The sequence below is a fragment of the Anolis sagrei genome, chromosome 5, assembly GCF_037176765.1.
Source record: "Anolis sagrei isolate rAnoSag1 chromosome 5, rAnoSag1.mat, whole genome shotgun sequence".
NCBI classification, from domain to species: Eukaryota; Metazoa; Chordata; class Lepidosauria; order Squamata; family Dactyloidae; genus Anolis; species Anolis sagrei.
This window is the reverse complement of record NC_090025.1, coordinates 64851729-64870455: the sequence shown is the minus strand read 5'-3', so window position 1 is coordinate 64870455 and position 18727 is coordinate 64851729. Positions and strand designations below refer to the sequence as shown.

The window sequence follows — 18727 nt, the reverse complement described above, 5'->3', positions numbered from 1 at the left end:
TCAGCCATTGATTGAGGTTCTGGGTTTGAGCCTGCCACTTTTGACTCTCACTTGCTGAGCTGTTCCAGGGAGTGTCTCTGTAGATCTTAGAAAACTATTTCTTGGTTTAAAGTTGTTGGCGTGCTGGCTGATATCCAAACAGGGGGTGGGCTGGAGATGTTCTTTCACTATTGGTTGCTACTCCCCGGCAGATGTCAGGTGGTGCAATTTCTCCAGTGGAGTAGGGCGCAGACACCCCGTGATAATTCCTAATAATTCCTAATAATATAATGCAGGCAAAGCTGTGCCTCCTTTGCATGCTTGCCAGACCTCAATGAGGAGGACCACTAAATGTTTGGATTAAAATAATGAGAGTCAAAGAGCACTTTCATGCTACATATTTATAGTTCTAAAATCTCACTTTTGTGTGTGTGTGTGTGTGTGTATGTCAGGAGCGACTTGAGAAACTGGAAGTTGCTTCTGGTGTGAGAGAATTGGCCATCTGCAAGAATGTTGCCCAGGGAATACCTGGATGTTTTGATGAATTACCATCCCTGTGGGAGGCTCCGCATGGGAAGCTGGAGCTGACAGAGGGAGCTCATTCACGCTGTCCCCAGATTCGAACCTCCGATCTGTCAGTCTTCAGTCCTGCTGGCACAAGGGTTTTACTCATTGAACCACCGGGGGCTGCCATGGTAACATCCTATGGAATCTTAGAGTATGTACTTTGGTGAGGCCAAAAAGCTCTCTGGTTAAGAATTCTTAATATCTCTGGAGTCAAAAAAGGAATTGAACAACAGGTCATTTCTGCACTTTTTTCTATGTCTCAGCTTCTGAAGTATACTTGAAAATTGAAGCCTCTTTCACAACTGGAAGAAAATTATTTAGATTATTTACTAAAGGGTGGAAAAGCAAAATTAACTAAGATTATTTATTTGTTTATTTGCGGTATTTGTATACTGCCCTTCTCAACCCCGAAGGGGACTCAGGGCGGTTCACAGTGTTGGCAACAATTCAATGCCATTGACAGTATAGAACATCAAAATTTACCCTCCCCTGATAAAACCTTAAACATTATTAAAAACATCACATAAAATAGCATCAAGTATCACACAAAGACAGCCGATTTCCATCCCTAGTCCCCTAGCCAACCAAATTTCCCACCTATGTTAAAGTAAGCTTGTAATTAGTTATCTCCTCATCTATAGTTGGTTTTGATTACTAGTTGAACTTATCTGAAAAAAATGCATAGACCACAGGAAATGAAGTAGACGTGTTTAACAGTAAAATTGGTAGTAGCGGCAGAAATAATGGACAAGTGAAATTAGGGTTCTGCCTAGTGCCATGTTAATTGTTGTTATAATGAAAGTGAGAGCATTCAATGATGACTGACAACATCCTTCTTTGTTGAATCATCTTAGTCTTGGTAACATTGACCCTTGACAATCTGCATCTAGTATGTGTGTAAACATCTACGTATTATCTTCTTGTTTCACATCTAATGTAAGAGGAGGTTCAAAATGTCAAGCAAACCCTGAATATAGTATTTTGTCCTGCATAGCACTAGATTAGTTATTCTGTGATTTGACACAGATTGCTTTTTATTCAAAGTGTGGATGAGATTTCCCACCTTACCCTTAAATTATTCTCTCTCTCTGGTGTTCATTGATAGTCTCTGAAGCCCAGTCTTTATTCCCCTTCAAGGTTCATTCTTCCTCTAAATACTCATCATCCAATGCATGCTATAAAGAGAATTCCCAGCAGTAGTTTTTAAAAATAAAAAGATAAAATACTCAGCCTCTGAACACTGAAGGCTCTAGTGACAGTACCTGGAATACCTCCTGTTGCCAATGATGGTTATCACTGGGGGCAACTGAAATCTGTTCATTCTGAACTGTCTCCAGAAATCACCCTTATCTGATTGTTCTTTCAGATCAAAAGAAATAGGAAGACAAAGTAAGCTGTGCATATTCTTTCCCACTGCACTTTGTTGTTAAAAGAGGGAGAAATCCCACTAGGAACCCTAAATCACTTTGAGATATTTCTAATCTTTGCTGTGGATGTCTGGTTTTCCCCCCTCCCTTCATTTACTGCCAACTGACTGATTAAGTTTTGATATTTTAATAGAGCAGAAAAGCACTGTCAGGAATTACCTGCACAAAATACATAGCCAAGTTTAAATGCAGAAATGCATATTTTTTGCTATAAAGTAAATTATCTGTAATTCACAAGATTTTAGGGATGCAAAACTTCAATTATTGTATTTCTTATCGTGACAAAAAATTAGAAAACCTACTTGTAGAAGGTAAGAATGACATTTTGTGTACATTTTAAATTTTTTTTGCATCTGAAAAGAGTTTTACACAAAACACTCTTTATTTAAAAATCCCTAAAATGTGGAAACTTTGACTTTTTGCCCATTGGTTGTCTCATGCCGGGGTGTTTCAACATGTTATCAGAGTATTGAGAGAATTTTTCTCATAAAGGACAAGACAACTGAAAATACTTTTTAATCCTCTCTGTGTTTATATCAATATTAGGTATTTTCCTTGGTAAAACATAAATGTTTTGCAGCTCCTCCCATTACGTCTGCTCAGTTTCAGAATTCTCCGAGCAATTTACAGTACTTGCCACCAAATTCTGCTTCTTCTACCACTCTCTCACTACAAATGTCTCCTTTCTTCTCCAGACAGTCGGCCCCACCTGCTACTTTCAAGGACTTTCAAGGTCCCCTGATTTTTATGCATGATGCTTGAAGGGGAGACATAATAAGGGCCTCTGAGAAGATGTTCTGGCAGCTAATTTCAGAGGTCCTTATGACTCGAGCCCTCTTAATGTTGCTCTGATAGATGATGAATTCTCAGCCAATACAGAATAGCAAAGCTCTGGACAGGCCCAAGGAGTGGCTACACTCTTCACGTCTGTTCTGTGGCAGCATCAGGGCAGAGTCCAAACTGTTCAACAAGCCTGAAAGCAGTTTGACCCTGCTGGACTGTTACCTTACCCTTGATGTCCCTGTTGCTACTGCTAGATGCTATGGAGCTCAAGGCACCTTTGTGAACTTCAGCAAAGGTTCCCACATGACCAGGAACAAGAAAGGGGCTGATGTTAACAAAGGTGCCCAGGATTGGCCAGTAGCTCTCTGGAGTTCTATGACTGTTTGCCGAGGTGACAAGTGTGAGGATTTGAAACGAGACACCATGATATGGTGGGTTAACTGGAAAGTAATGTGTCGGCAGCTGATTGGCTGAGCATGCCAGGGGCCAGAGTTCTGATTGGCTGCTGTCTCTGGCTTGCTGCTGAAACAAACAGTTTTAAATGCCACTTTCACTTTGGAGAGTGAAGAGAGCACTGACTGGAAACAGCCAGGAAGAAAATGGCTGCCAACTCTCTGAAGCCTGATTTTAAAGACATGAAGCATAATTTAAAGAATGTTTAAAAGGACTGCTCAGTCCCTCTGTTCTCTGCGTGAATTTAGAGAGACTGCTGTATATATTGTTGCCCTGTTTGGCTTTTTGAACTGAAGTAAAGATACTGTTACTTGTTACAAAAGCCTGAGTGACTCTTTATTATCCTGCAGGGTATATCTTGGTTCAAAAACAGTGGTAATGCTTCTGTTTACTTACATTTACCAACCCCCACAACAAGGAGGCAACAGGGGATGATCCATCCATTTTCCTCTGCATCACTGAGCAGTTCAGATTAGAAACATTTGTGCTCTAATCTGAACTCGAAGTATGGAGCTGCAACACTCCAACACATCTTGTGGCTTTGCTTAATGTGGGTAAAACCAAAACAATCCACTTTACCCCCACATTAAGGACCAGAAGTCCTTGCATATTTTTTGGACATTCTGGTTCAACTTCTGGTCCAATTCGGGGAATACAACCAGTGTAAACAAGTCTTATATATTAAAGAAATGTTTACTATACTGGTGGAGGTAGTGGATGAGAGTTTGAGAGAAAGGAAAACCAGTGTTAATTATAAAATGAAATGTAAAAAACAAGTAACATCATTATCTGACAATACTCAGTAGAATTGCTGGAATGGAGATTCTCTGTGCATGTATGCGCAGTCCGCACCAACATTGGCAAACCTTTGGTTAGATCTCAGAACTTTAACAGGTTGTGTTACCCTGGGTTACATCAAGTTTAGTATCACTTTTTGTAACTGGGTAAGACAGATGAATAGAAATACCAGAATACACCAGCAGATCCAACACTACTACTTGCACATAATCTTTCCAAGACAGAATGGGTTGCTTTCCAGTTTAATATCAAGGGAAATAATACAGTACTTGGCATCCTTCTTAAAATGTGCTTTCTATTGGACACAGAAAGTCACTTTATATTAAATCGGCATGTGACATAATGTAACATGTCAAATGCTTAGTTAAAAAACAAATTGGAATCAAGTTGCACACACTACAGCTAAAGGCTTGCAATCAGTTTCATACTTTAAGAGGTTCTTGCTTACAAAGCTTAGGAATTCAAGTGGTGAGGCATTTTTTTGGAATACTTCCCAACACTCAGTGGGATCTTGTAGGATCTCTGCAAATAGTGTATAAAACAACTTCTGAAAAATATCTGAAGAAATAAAACATTTGCTCTGGTAAGGTTTTTAAGTGTCTACTAAGACAACTACTGTAATAACATATTTTAGTATGTTTTCATTAATCTATTTTTCATTATATGATCCAATATGAATAAAACCAGGGAAATAATATTCTGGCTCCTGTTGTGCAGTATGAATATTCTCTTTTCTCTCCTGAAAGTGGCACGTACCATTGCACCCTATCAAAATACAGCTGTAACTGACCCACTGTTTTGTATCTCTTCTTATCTGTTCAGTCTCACTTCCAAATTCACCTTGTTTTTATTGTTCAATTTCCTCAGATCTTGCCTGATGATTAAACTTTGTGTTCACTGTATTTTAATCTTTATTTTATGTATTTTAATAAATGTATTCCATAGAAATATGTTTTAATATGTGTATTTTATATACTGTTTTATGATGATGTATTTTTAGCTATGTTGTTGTTGTGCCCAGCCTTGAGTCACAAGGAGAGATGGATAAGAAATAAAACAGAGCTATTATTATTATTATTATTATTATTATTATTATTATTGGTATGATTTATTCCCGCACCAAAAGTGCTATAGTGTCGATGGTATGCTTTCTGTACAAACTCAGCCAATGAAGGCATACTGGAATTTCTGGTTCATTTTTTAATTTTTTAATATTAGACCAAGGAACATTGATGGCAACTCAATATGACATTAAACGTTAAGAATGACTGCAATGCCTCCTTCTGTCTTTCTTGATTCAATAGTAAATGGGCTCTACAAGTCTGTTTCAAACCATTCCAGTATAAGTCAAAGCTGGGATACACAATGGAAAAAAAACAGCATCAGCCACATTTGCTATATTTTTGCCTCTTTCTTAAACAGAATGTCGGAACCTAATGGTGCTGTGCAAAGATAGCCCAACTAGACATTTAAACAAAATAACTTCATCATTTCAAACAAAATTGCTGGATATTAAGCTATTTGAATGGAATTTCAGATATACAACAATATGGTTTAGTACTTTGTTCTAGAAGTATAAATATCCACGAAGGACGTTATTCCATGAACTCAAATGAACTCACTATTCCACTGTAGTTGCATTATCATTGATAGAGAATACATATTGGGTTGAACACCTTCAATACTGCATTTCTCTTCAATTGCACAATTGTGCTGATTTGCTAATGCATGGTCCCACAATAATGTCTCTGTGTGTTCTTGTAACCACAGTATCTCTGTTCCTTAATTTATTTTATTTTTATTTTAGAACAATTTTGCAATTCTAGCTTTGCAAAATAAAATATAAGGCAAATATAACTATAAAATATACAAGAAATGAAAAACAGGCAGCTTGAGAATAGTGATGGGGAGGAGGGAGATGGAGAGAGGAGGAGAATCCTGCACCCTGTTGTCACATAACTGCCAGAATATCATCAAGAAGAGGAAGAGACCCATTGCAACAAGGTAACCTTGTGGGACCTTGTGGGATTGGGTGTTATTGTTTGGTTTTATTCGTCAATAGCTAGAGACAAGACAACCACATAAAGAAAGCAGTCCAATAAAGGGATGCACAGTTGCAATGCTAGTCCTAAGTAACTTGGAGACAGTCAATAGCTTTCCAAGGCCTCTTGATTTCTGTCAATAGAATGGTTGGCCAAAGATTGGCTAGAGTTTTATAAAGAAGAATAGGAACCATAAACCTGGACAGTGCAAGTCCCAGTACAGTGCTTTTATCCTATTCTACATTGGTTCTCATTCATTATGGTTTGATAGTGGAACATTATGATATTTAGGAAAATAGTCTGGTTAAAAGTAGCAGAAAAATCTTGAAAGATATTAGCAGATGATGTACCCCATAAATATGTTCTAAAACTTAATTACCTACTTTTGGCAGTTTCCCACTTTGAGTTAGAGAATTCTGTGAGAAAATGATTGTTGGAATTGCAGTGAAGGGGCGAAAAAAGAAACCTCTGTGCTACAGTACTTGTATGATTTCCCCCCACAACTGCTAATATGGATTTCATGTACAATGTAGTTAAATACTTACCCTTAACTGAAAGGGTAGAATGGTATGGTCAATTATAGCTACAGATTTCTTGTCCTTAGTCAGTTCCTGTTTTACTCAACTTTTTCTGAAAGCATTTCTGATAAAGCAAGGCATTTATTGTTGCCACTTTTTCTGTGCCAACCTGTATCTTCAGCAGAAGGTAAAAACAGCCAAGCTTTTCAACAGTAGAAAAGCCTTCCTTGATGAATTTTTATCCTGCAACTATGAAAGATAAATCTTTTTCCCCACAGAAGGCTTTCCTATTTTGACAGATCGGAAAGATGTCGTTTTATTCTTATCTATTACAAGAAAAGGTTATCACATCATCCTAATCATCATCTAAATTTAACATAATTTCACACAATTTTACTTGGAAGCTTATTGAAATCAGAGAGACTAACTCTCCAGTAAATATGAGACAAAGAAAAACACCATCTATCAATGGTGACATGGGACCAAAGGAACATAAAATACTACACATTGTGACAGGTTTACCTGTGCTTTACATGGCTTTTAAATGGTTTCACACTATTTTAAAAAAAGGATGTTGTGCGTATGTAAAGATAATATGCAAGGCATACATGTGACCCCAATAAGCCTTGATTACAATAAAATTTATAATGAAACTAATTGGATAATGCCTATAAAGAGCTCTAATTTCCTACAGAGAAATGGCATTTATAGTTGGTTAACTAACTAGAATCTTAAATCAACATTATTAGTAAAATGATATTAAATAAGATCATACAGTTCTCTTTCAGACATAACCACTAATTATGGCTTAATTAAACATATAAGCAGCACTGAAGAAGGTAGGAAGTGGCATGTAGGCTAGTCCAAATAGAGGAAGATTTGCTTCACTTTGCTTTTTTATCAACATTGTCACAATTCTTCATATTTGGGATTCGAAAGAGGTTTAAAAATTCTGTTTGTACAAAAAAGCAAACCTGACTTATATGAAGTATTTCTTATTGTAAAACTGAGGTGCACCAAGCTGGAAACTGCTCAAATTCACTGGACCACTGATAATCTTGAAATAAAATATTTTCTTGACTAAAGTGTTGGAGATCAGCCTGAGAGTCCTGAGGCTGATGGGTTCACTGATGATTTAGAGAGGATTGCGGGATTGCCTGTGGGATTGGCTGGAGCTCGAAGTTATGAAGATCCAAGTCAAGGGAATGATGCTTCTCTCTCTGAGAAATCTGACTCAGAAAGTACAGGGCTTCAAGATCAATCAAAGGAGCTAGAAACTGCAACATTAGATAAGGAGTTGGGTGAAGAAATAAGTGATACAGAAGGCTCTCAGGAGAAAACAGGAGTTGCAGAGATCAACAAAGGTCTTTGTTTACAGATCAGAGCAGAAAACAGGATCTTTATTAGACATTTAGATTACTGTTTGGTTATCACCTATTGCTAACCCTTTTTTGGATTATGCATCTTCTTTCATTATTTCTGATTTCTAAAACTGTTTGCTTATATTCTGGACTCTTGTGTGATGCTGTGGTAATAGATGTTTCCAGTACAGGGGTGCAATATAAAGTTAGAAATACCTTTCTGTGGTTGTCCAAAATAACAAACAGTTAATGCCACAAGTATACAATTCTTCTCCTTCAAGAAATAAAGAATAGCAATAATGTTTTAACTGTTCCACAGGAAATAAATCTTTTGTTTTCTTACAGTCCTGATACTAAATGCTTATCTTATTTCCACTGACAAATAATTACAGGGAAGACAAGAATACAACTTTGAAGAGGTTTTAGCTACATTTTTCAACTTATATCAGTGCTGATTGCATACAAAAAAATACATAATAGCTCTTGACCACATTTATACTTTTGTAGTTGGAAGCTAGGCTTTTTAGGTTTTATAATACAGTTGAAGCTTTTTTAAAATTGTTATATAAATATGGTCCTTCACATTCATGGGTGGTGAGGTGCAGGACCCCCACAAATGTGGAAAGACCAGAAATATCTTACAATGCTAACTTCAAACTGATGTCTCAATCTATATCTCTATCTGTATAGGCTAAGGAACCCAAGCAAAGTGCCATTTTGATGCTGCTAATGTGGGACAGACAGAGCTCATACTCCGGGGGGGGGAGGGGGGGAGAGATCACTTGAAGTAGCTGGAGCGAAGGAAAGTGACTGTATAAGAATGACCATACCATACCAGCTGAGGCACTAAGGTTGGAAAGGGATGCTTGGTATTCTTGGATACATTTATGACTTATTAGTTTTTAAACTTTTTTTTACATCTGCTTTAATTATTTAATTATCAGCAGACTAACACATAATCAGATCCCCAGAAGTTAAATGCACAAAAGTTTAGGGTCAACTGTAATAATATCATAACCTGTATAGAAGTGGTTAAAAATAGATAAGCTAAAGCTACCAAAGTTTTGAGATAAAATAACTTTGAATGCCTTAAGCAGAAATTATGCAACTCCTGGAAAGATTCCATCAGCGCTGCCTCCGGAAAATCCTGCAAATCCCTTAGGTAGAAAAGCAAACAAATGTCAGTGTGCTGGAAGAAGCAAAGACCACCAGCATTGAAGTGATGGTCCTCCACTATCAACTCCGCTGGACCGGATGCCTGACCACCGTCTCCCAAAGCAGCTGCTCTACTATGAATTCAAGAATGAAAAATGGAACGTTGGTGGGCAGGAAAAGAGATTTAAAGATGGGCTCAAAGCCAACCTTAAAAACTCTTACAAACTGGGAACTGGGAAGCCCTGGCCCTTGAGCGCTCCAGATGGAGGTCAGCTGTGACCAGCGGTGCTGTAGAATTTGAAGAGACATGAATGGAGGGCGAAAGAGAGAAATGTGCCAAGAGGATGGTGTGTCAAGCCAACCCCGACCGGGACCGCCTTCCACCTGGAAACCAATGCCCTCACTGCAGGAGAAGATGCAGATCAAGAATAGGGCTCCACAGTCACCTACTGTTGAGACTCAGCGTTTGTCTCATGCACCTACTACTAGTAGTAGAAGGAAACGTGGTTTAGAGAATGATGAAGCTCAGCGGCAGCTGAAAAGGATTAGAGACTTGTTTCTAGAGACTACAGATGAGGAGGATTTTGAGGGTTTTACTCGCGAGGAAATGGAGCTGGAAGATTACAGAGGTGTAAAGAGAGTAGCCAGCAGCTCAAATAGCGATGTGGGATCTGTTGCTAAACGCCTGAGAGATGTAGCAGATTGTGGGGAGTTCGACAGGGAAGAGGAAGATCTGGAGTGGACTAAAGTTCAGGAAGTAATGGATGTGTTTAATGCCCCCACCTCTAGCGACGAATTCCAGGGGTTTCATGGTGATTGGGTTGTAGATAATTCTTTGCAGGATGGAACTCGAAGTGCTGACTGGCAACAATGGCGCAGCCTGGATTCACCTGAGGAGTTAGACCCAGCTGACAGTAACTCCAGCGATTCGGATGAGATTTAAGCAGCAGCTTGGGGACAGACTAATCGCAGAGTTCAAAGTGTCGCATGCCGTGTGCCTTGTGTTAACTCCTGCCCTGAGTTCTTGTTGCAGCTTCGTGTTACCTGACCGTGTGAACAACCCTGCTGGTTCCTGACTCGTGAGTCTTCTGTGCTTTGACCCTCGGACTGCCTGACAACGCCCCTGCTTAATCCTGGAAACTTCGTTGGACCGCTCCTCATGCGGATTGCTGTTTGCTGTTTTGTTGGCCTTTGAAACGGACTATGTTCTTTTGCTGAGTTCAAGCTGTTTGCTTTAGTTTAAAGACTGACTTTCCTTTCGTCAGCCAAGGCTGACTGAGACCGGTTTGTTTACATTTCTGCTGACTGCAAGCCTCCTTTGTTTACATCTCTGAAGTGAAGAGACTCCTTTTGTTTTGCTAATAGACATTAAACACCTTCCTTTAACTCCTACGGTGCCGTTTGTTTTGCTGCCTGGCCTGGGTCTTGACACCTACAGACCCACCACCAGTACACTGATACTGGAAGACTATCCTACTCAGACAACAAGGGATTGCTTAAGTAAGTAAGTAAGGATGAATTGTTCCTGCTAAGTATATATATTTACCTACATAAGTTACATTCTCTTCACCAAGCCTGTGGGATTTTATATTCCTATGTATTTGAATTATAGGAAGCATTTTTCAAACTATAAAGTTAGAAAATAGTACAAGAAAACATTTTTGGCCCAAAATGATATGAAAGACGACATATGCTGAGAAGAGATGCAGTGCAGGGTCTGCTTAGTCACTGTAACAATTGCCAACATCTGTGAAAGTGTGTGTCTGTGTAAGAAAGCACACAGAAACACCTGATAATAAGGGAAAATATATCTTCATGGCTGTGAGATCTAAAATAACTGTGTCTTCCTCAGGTTTATGAGATGCGATACTTTGATTAGTTTGGTTAGAAAAAAAAAAGGTAACCTTCTCTCTTTCTCAAGAGGTAGATGGTTGTGAACCTTTCGATACACCTCTCAGAGGAACATTGGAATATCCAGATCTATTCATTAGCTATTAATGTCTACATACTAACTCAGAAAAAAATCACTGTAGCTGCAATTTTCAAATAATTGACCACACACAACTTTAAACAGAGGATGCAAAGGTTGATATGCCTCATTATAATGGTATTTGTACAGATAACTATCTTTCTGAAGGAACAAATAGAGACCAGATCAAATGTTAAGAAACTAAAAAAAGACAGAGAAGTGTAGAAGCAAAAGAAGATGAAGTGGGAGGAAAAGAGGAAAGAAGAGTTGTAGAGCCCACAAAACATCAGAGAAGAAAAGTATTGAGGAGACAGACAATTAGAGAATAAATGAAGAAGAGTAAAACAGAGAACTATTAAACTGGCATGGGATACTGGTTCATCAAGGCTACAGTGTTCCTGTAACACCAGTCTTATATATTGGCATTAGATTATGATATCTTGGTCATTAGACAATATTTGCTTATTCTTGCTCTCCAAGAAGCATCTCAATATAATTTCATTTCTATGTTACTATAGGACACATAATAACCTATTCATTAAATCAAAGCAAATTCGGTTCAAACACAGACTAGCTAGAGGAACAAGCTCTGAACTTGCATACTAAATACATTTTTTGTGTAGGACAGTAGCAGAGGCTGTGGTAAATACAATTTAATTAAATACACAAATCCTTAACCTGCAAAGGTAGAAGAATGACTGTTTATCTAGTTTACATCCGCTCTTTAAAGGCATTCAAGGAATGACATTCCAGTTGAGGCATGATAATTTTTTACATATTAATCAAATGACAACAAAGAACAACGACTAGTAAGGGATTACAACAGAGTAATGTATAAACAAAGCCAAATGATGTATTGTATTTTCTTTATCAATCATCCAGAGTTTCTAAACAGAATGAGTCTTGAGACACCACTAAAAGCCATGTCTTACCTTTTTTTCTTTTCAAACACTTTACTACTTATGACAAAAAGCCATCCAGTGGGGTTCATATGATCTTGAAATCTGCAAAACATATATGACAAAATAAGTTATCAGGAGTCTAGAAATTTTGTTTCAGTTGTAGTTTGCAAGGTTATGTGTCTCCTATAAATACATACATGTCCATAAATTGGATTGGATTTTTTGGCAGTTTTGGATGCCCAGCAATTAATCAACTTACAATGTCATCAGATGGCCTAAAATCAGTGGCATACTCTGGTTCCTATCTATTTGCTCCACGGAGACCACCAGCTCCCAACCCATGACATAGAGCTACTTTTGATGGGGTGCTGTGGCACAAATGGAGATGAATTGGTGGCAACACAGGAAGATTCCTGTGTTGCATGGGGATCGACCAGGGGAGCGGGGAGCTAGGCGGTGGACACTTTTCCATGGGATCAGGAAAGGGGAAAGCTGGGTGATGTGGGGCATGGAGCAATGGGTTTGCCATCCTCTACAGGGCACTGCTGGATTCGCCACAATCCATGATGATTCCGATGGCCAATGTGATAAGGTCATATGTCACCAAAATTGTATAGCTATTAGGGCTTGCTATTTCTACTGTCCCTCACACTGTTACTCTTGTGTGTATTGTACCATGGGCCAGCAGCTTGTTGTTATTTTGTTACTTTGGGCAATTTTACACAGACATTTATCCTGGGGCCAATCTAGTGTCAAATTCCAGATTGATCCAATGATGATTTTAACCATCTGTTCCCAGGCTGCTGCAGATGTGGGACTGCAATGCTGACTGTCCCCAATTTAATGCTGCTGAATGGCTGCCCTGCCATCCTCCTGTTTCTGTCAGAGTGGCAGCCTCTGGGCATGACATGGCTAGTGGTCATTACTGGTTGGCTGGAGTGTTGTCAGTCAGGGCGCCCAAGATGTGGAAGAAGAGAAGGGGGAGAGGAAGGATCACTTCCTTCTTTTCCTCCTCCTTTGTCCAATCATTCTTGTGCCCTGGCCAATTTCAATCCAGGTGATGAGTGATGGCCATCAGCTATTCCATGCCGACTGGCCACCACCATGATGAGAACAGAAGGAGGATTGTAAGTGCCATCCTGTGTCCCTGGGCTGCCCAAACCTGGGAAATATGGGATGGCCATGTATCGAAAGCAACCCATCTGTTTACATGGGCCAAAAGTCACAGTATGCTCCATATTCAGAGCAATCTATGACTTTTGTTACCGTGGTTCAAGGCTACTTTAAGCAGCCATTGTCTGCATTAACCTGAGTCAGCTTTGTGCATCACACAGCCACTATAGAGCTGATTTGCCCCTCCCCCTTTGGGATAAAGGGCCTTTGTTAAAGTAGCAAAAGTAATAACGTTAGTCACATTCAAGAAAATCTACAACAATCAGTTAATTTTTAAAAGAGGTACTGATGTTTGTGGTTATTAAAACATTAGTTATAATAGTAATTGCAATGGTAATTTTGTTTGTTTGTTTGTTTGTAAAGTGCCATTGCTATATGTGACATGTTGCAAGCAAAATAATAACAAAACAGTTTCCTGACCTCAGACTGACAGTCTAATTAAGGTATGAAACAAAAGAAAAAGAGATGGGTGTGTGTGTCCATGTCCAGGGTGGTGTGGTAATAAACCCAGCAGATACTGCCTTTTCTCCTTTGTCCCCAAGGGCAGAGCAGTGATAGTTGGGAGGGCTCTATATCTGCTTCTGGTCCTTGACATGATGGAGGTATGGAAATGATCATGAATATAACAGCCTTGAAAGGATTAAGACACTGACTGGTGAAACTGGTTGGTCAAAACTGGCAGATTTTGTCTATATTTCCTCACTACAGCTATGCTAACATGGTTAGCAGTATGATTTTGGCCTAAGAGTACTATCCAAATCCGGAAAAGTTAATGGCAAAATTTCCACTGATTTTAATAGACTATATCCTTAATAAATGAGAATATTTTTATAGCACATTGTTCTTTCCTTTATCTTTTTTATAAAGTTCAGAAGGATTAGGGGTAAAACCTGCTGAGATGCAACCTCCCATTTACAGTGTGTCAACAATCTGTCACGAACACTTAAAATAATTGGTATCATATGACAGGATAACATTAAAGAACTGTCCTCCCGGTGATATAATCTATGAGCACCTGTTCAAAATATATACACGATAATCAAGGCACTGTACTTTTTCTCATTCTAACACAACTTGGCATTAATTAAATTGATTGAAGTCAAAATGTTGTGCAGCATGTACTACTTTTAGAGATTACCTGGTAGATACTGACACTTAAATACTGGATCGTATAATATACAATATAATATAGTATGACCAAAAATGTAGAAACAGAAACATATCACCTGCATAGCATTTTGTATTTGTCTAAGTATGAAATAAAGCACCCCTTCACTCCCCCACATATGTAACAATGACAGGAGAAATTAAAATTTAAATAAAAACAAGAATTTGTTATTGTGCATGTGATCTGAGCCAAGAGTACATTCCTTACCTTTTAAAAGAAGTAGCATTGAATAAAAACTAAATCAGACACACCCTAATGAAAAAGATCAGTGTGCAAATATTAAATTTTATGTTTATTATTTTTTTAATTTAAAGGAAATAAATTACATTCAGTGTTGACCATCATGTGAAAAAATATGCTTGATTAAGCAAGTACATAAATATTATTTAAGTGTCTATTCCCTAAACGCAGATATCTGTGTATGCAAGCACAAATGTGCAAAAACATGCACCTGCAGAGAAAGCTAGAGTATTTGCAACATCTCAGGTAAAAGATTCAAGTAATTGGCAATAGCAAAAATGCTAGAACTCATATGTGGGCACTACCTGTGCATCAGTTTGAGCTTTCCCCTCAGAGTTTGGAATTAATTTGTTGATCCACTAGATTTACTAGTTATTTTCCTACTCTCTCAATTAGTCAATTGATATTGAAGTTAAAGTTATGCTATAGAGAATTAAGTCATTAGAAATGATTAAGGTAGGTTCTTTTCCCTCTATAACATTTTCTACCTTGTCACATGGGCTGCCAGAATTGCCAAGCGTCATGGAGAATCTGGTGACCATGGGGGAACTGTTGCCCCATGCCCTGCATTGCCCAGCTCGACAGGAAGTTGATCTCACTGGGGGAAATGTTGACCATGTGGCTTCTCCACACTGCTTCCTGCACAGCATGGGAGGTCTTCCGTGTTGCTGTGGTGGTGGCATAGATTGGCTCCACTCTAGATGATGCACGGAGTTCCTCTGCATAGAATGGGACTCAGTGGGCTCCATGGATCATCTAGGGCTCAACCAGAGTATGCTACTGGAAAAAGCCCTGTCTAATGAGGTTGTAAGCACAAGCCTGCTTCCTGAGGAGAAGAAATACAAATGGGTTCTTGGTATCTGTTGGAGTTTGGGTCCAGTACCCTTGAAAATACCAAAACCCTCAGATGCTCAAGATCTGTTATATACAATGGTGTAGTAAAATTGTAAAATTAAGGTTTTGGGTGTGTGCGTGTGGGGTGGTGGTGGAATAAAGGCAAAGTCCCTCTGAAGAATTTTTTCCAAGAAAAACTTGTGATAGTTTCCTCTTGGGGTCTCAATAAATCAGAAACAATTTTATTGCACACACCCACAAAGAACTAATATGCTCATTTACCTCAGATCACCCAAGAGAAAAATTCTTAGGTCTCTGAAGTGTTTCCTTCCATGGAACACTTCATCTAGTTCAATTTTAGAGCTAGGAGTCTGTTTAAAAAAAAACTGCATTGCTTTATTTCCATTACTCTGACAACAGAAGGTTAAGAGGTTCAAAGAAATAAGTATTAAAGAGGTTATGTAGACACAGAATTTTTAAAACCAGAAATAACATGAATTGAATTTAGGATTCCTGGCTCCTGCATGCAGAACATCTGCTGTGCTTCTGATCTTGGCAGAATAGGGAAACAGAAGATTCTCAAACCATATCAGTTTAAAAATGTTCCATTCTTTTTTTACTGACTCATCTATGTGGATATCCGCATGCTGAAGTATTTGTGGTGAATTTGTGCTCTCTGGCCAAAATAAACCCCTCACTAATCTTTAACAACCAAAGCATATGAAGAATGAGTGAAGTGTACATATTTGTGAAGGTGGAAAGAAAGATTTAAATCAGTGTCCAACTGAAGGTTTGAAGATGAGATTCCATCCTTTCTTACTTGACAGTTCCCCAAAATGCTGGACTTTCTCTATTCTCAGGTTTTGTGAGCCATGCGAGAAAACATCAGGTTGGAGGCAAGCAATTTTAAAAGGACAGAAAGAATCCTTTTGAAGCAGCTAACAACAAAATGTGCTCCCTTAAGGTCAACAGTGATAACTTCTAAGCTATTTTCCATAAATCTCATGGTCTGGCCAAATACTGCTTTGATTGATGAGTCAGCTAACAACACTAATTAAATGGTTTCACTCATTAGTGTTTATGGCAATAAATTCATTTTTAAATTTCTAACATTTAATATTATAGATTTAATTTTCAAACCCAATGTTCCAGGTTCTGCCCCATAGTTTTGAAACTTGAGTTCAAACTCTCCAAAACAACATAAAAACTTGGCAACAGAAAATATTCCTGGCAACATAGGTCCAAGTGTAGTTCTATGTTGAAATATTTCTGGGAAGAGCAAAAGCATAGCCTCCAAAAGATTGGGGGGGGGGGGGGTCAAAGCAGTTTATTAGACTTAATAATCTTCTGGATCAAATGGCCATATCCTACTGGCATACTGACTATGTATAAGTATATTGATAGCTTGGCTACAGATCCTGTCAGCATATAGTCTAACTAGAGCAATGGTTCTCAACCTGTGGGTCCCTAGATGTTTTGACTTTCAGTTCCCAGAAATCCTAACAACTGGTAAACTGGCTGGGATTTCTGAGAGTTGTATGCCAAAACACTGGGAACCACTGGAATAGAGACTGCATAATAGAAGGGTGAGTCTCTTCGCCTGGCTTGAATTACATGTCTTTACTGGTGACATGTACAAAAAAATGGTTTAGCAGTCCAGACCCATAGCTTCTGTAATCATATTTATTTGCCTAGGACAGTGGTTCTCAAACTGTGGGATGCAACCTTGGGGAGGGGGACAGGGGGGAATAGTTGCTCAAGGAACACACAAGCCATGTCAGTTTGCAAATATAGCAAACTCTTCTTCCTCCTTCCTTCTCTGAGTCAGGCAAGCTGATTTCTGTGTGCCCCAAGCTGGGTTGCTTTTGGATGATTCCCTACACCACTCCCAGGCGGCCAGATCTGGGGTGATCACTTTGTCTGGATGTTTTACCAGGGAGTATTTTATCCAGCCAGTCATAAAAAATGGCTCAATAAAAGTAGAATGGCCAAATGTAAGTGAACAGGTAACACATTCTGTCACATATGCACTAGCAAGGTGTGATGTTCAAAATTGTAGCTAAATATTTTCATTTACTGTCTCTCATACAAACATCCTAAAATGGAATGAGGGAGTCTCAGTTTGTTTCAGAGAAGCTGAAAATAATACCACTAGAAGGCTAGAATTTATCAAAAGTTCTAGAAGAATCACTCGAGGTAGGCTTCTCAAAGTCGCGACACCAGATGAAAATATATCCACACCCTTCAGGAAGTAGTGGTTTTTCCCTGGAGCATCCAAATTATGCCTCAGGGAAAAATGAATGCCTTCTGGACAAAGCAGGAAAATCCTTCTTTGTTCTGAAATAATTTGTCAGCTTGAAGATCCAGATCTTTCAGAAGACCCGGGTCTTTGCGGCTGTGACTGCTTTGTAGATGGGACTGGGGATCGTGCTGCGTGACTTCTGGTGCCATTCTACACATCTGTAGGATGGAGCACAAGAATCCTGAGACAGCCCTCCCCCCAAGAACAGCCTTTAAAACAGAAAATAACTTACCCGGTTGCCATGCCCCCTTCTCTGGAGCTCTCCTGGCATGTAGAACTGACATGCCAGAAGACGGGAGGGAGGAAGAAAATTGCCCTTCTCCTGGCACATCATTTCTATGCACCAGGAGAGCTTTGGAGAAGGGGGAATGGTGGCTGGGTAAGATACAGGGTTAGTCAAAATGCATAGGCCAATAAGCCATTCAATTGAATGGCTTATTGGCCTATGCATTTTGACTAACCCTGTATTTTCAATTTTAAAGGCTTTTCTGATTTTATTTAGTGTCCCAGTGCCCTGCTGGAAAGTCTGGCAAGGTAACTGGACCCTCCCACCCAGGAAAGTGCAGATGCTGGGGAGAGGTGTATAGACTTCAACCCGGGCACAATTGTATTTAAGAAACACGATAGCTCCTGAATTAATGTCCTGTCTGGAGCCGCCCTGAGACCAGGGAAAGACATTTGTAGTGGTTACACCCAGTTTTGTAGTGCTTCTTCCCAAATTTCTTCTACAACGGTGTCCTTATACTGGCTAACATTCTCTTAATTTGAATGTATATATTTTTAGTAAAAACTTTTCCTTTCCTCCAGTGCTTTATGATCATTTTTATAATCAATTGCTGTCAATCTCTGATTAAAATTGTTTAGTTATTGTTTAAAATTACGCTATTATAATTCTTGGACTTTTTAAAAGGAAGTTGACTTGTCAAAATAATCAATCAATAAATACATTTCAGAAAAATTTCCACTTGAAAGTTTTCTAAAATAGCTAAAAAGAGATTCCAAGCAAGATTAAAGAGCATAGTACATATACAAATGCAATTTGAAAGTTTGAAAGCC

The 18727-nt window shown here is 38.9% G+C and overlaps 1 protein-coding gene across 1 annotated transcript in view; it reads right to left on the bottom strand.

Moving 5' to 3' along the window:
* TENM3 (teneurin transmembrane protein 3) overlaps positions 1-18727 on the bottom strand; it is a 1604633-nt gene that overhangs the window by 570359 nt on the left and 1015547 nt on the right. The window contains exon 6 of the mRNA XM_060778662.2: positions 11985-12056. The gene's annotated coding sequence lies outside the window, so the exon portion shown is untranslated. The remainder of the gene's footprint in view (positions 1-11984; positions 12057-18727) is intronic.